Here is a 1,285-nt window from a genome sequence, read left to right on the forward strand (position 1 = left end):
CGTGAATCCTATTTAGGACTAGCTGGTCTGAGGCTTTTTTACCCCCAACGGTGTACCCCCAAGTGTTTAGGTTTCAATTCCCCTAATTCTATGTCGACAGTCCAAAACAGCTAGATAGCATCCCAGGAAAGGTATCTTTAATAAGAAAGGGGAATATGTCTGTATGCTCAGGCAAAATATGATTTAAGAAATTGTATGCAAAATTTGAGAAAATTTGGGTTGTATGTAAATTATGGTTGATGCTTTAGTGTTTTGTGTAAACCTTCCAGTTCTGATTTAATTAATAAATTGTGGATAAATAAACTATGGCTTAGCATGCCCACTCATCCTTTTTTTTTAAATCAATCTCTTAGGAGTACATAGATACGGCACCTAATAGAGCTTGGTTAATCTCAATAAAGAGATTAAATAAAGTTGGACCTGGTTAGTCCTTGGCTATATATTGGGTAAAAAGCCAGTCAAAAAAACCTGAGTGGAAACCATGCCGTTTGGAAAAATGTGCACTATCCATGAAGTCATCAGGACTTGAGCTTCATTTTTGGAGATGCTATTTTATAGTTCCTTATATTCAAAACTGATTCTACATCAGCTCAAAATAGGTTCAATCCAAAGGAGAAGCTTTTTATTAAAAATTTTGTTTCTGTTAATTATACTACCCCATTGTTGCACCTTGTTTGGAGTTTACAATAAACATACCAAAATAAAATTTTAAATCCAATTTGAGTTTAAACATAACCAATAAAATCAAATAAAATGGAAAATAAAGACATCATACCAACTAGGCGGCAGCCAAGGAGAGCTCAAAATCTAAGGTAATAGGAATTAATTAGGGCACCATGAAGGTTGGGAAAACAGCGCCTGGCAGCTGAATGGGGACCTTTACCTCAGGTAAAACTCACCTTTATGTCAGGTCTCAAAGCAACCAAAACTGGGAGACAGCCTTAGGGGGCAAATCTCACCCACCAGGTGTCCCAGCATCCCTCCTCAGTTGCAAACTATCAAATCTGGGCTGCAAATACCCAGACGACCACTAGGTGGCTGCAAAGAGGCACCAGAACTCTGCCTGGATTCCCTCAGGTGCTACTGTACCTGGCAGCCTTCGTGCGTGAGGCCTCCAGGAGCAGCCCCGCCCAAGTGGCCCCTCCCCCCCCCAGGGAGGGAGTGCGCGAGGCAGCGAGAGGACAGGCAAAGCGCCTGCGCGTGCTCGCGCGCGTGCCCGCGACCTCCGAAGAGACTCGTCCGGCCTCCCGGGACTGGTGTGAATCTGGTCGCTTAGCAACCTGGG

General features: G+C 43.4%; 1 long non-coding RNA gene across 2 annotated transcripts in view; it reads right to left on the reverse strand.

Moving 5' to 3' along the window:
- Nucleotides 1–1,146, reverse strand: part of LOC148128764 (uncharacterized) — a 77,477-nt gene extending 76,331 nt beyond the window's left edge. The window contains exon 1 of one of the 2 annotated variants that reach the window (XR_015745825.1): nt 1,090–1,146. This is a non-coding gene — a long non-coding RNA (uncharacterized LOC148128764). Of the gene's footprint in view, nt 1–899 lie in introns of both variants that reach the window. The other variant, XR_015745824.1, reaches the window with a different exon arrangement.
- Nucleotides 1,147–1,285: the final 139 nt, after the last annotated feature.

This window comes from Notechis scutatus, chromosome Z (assembly GCF_049901735.1).
Source record: "Notechis scutatus isolate UNSWTSFEM ecotype Mainland chromosome Z, rNotScu1.2, whole genome shotgun sequence".
In the NCBI taxonomy this organism is placed as follows: Eukaryota; Metazoa; Chordata; class Lepidosauria; order Squamata; family Elapidae; genus Notechis; species Notechis scutatus.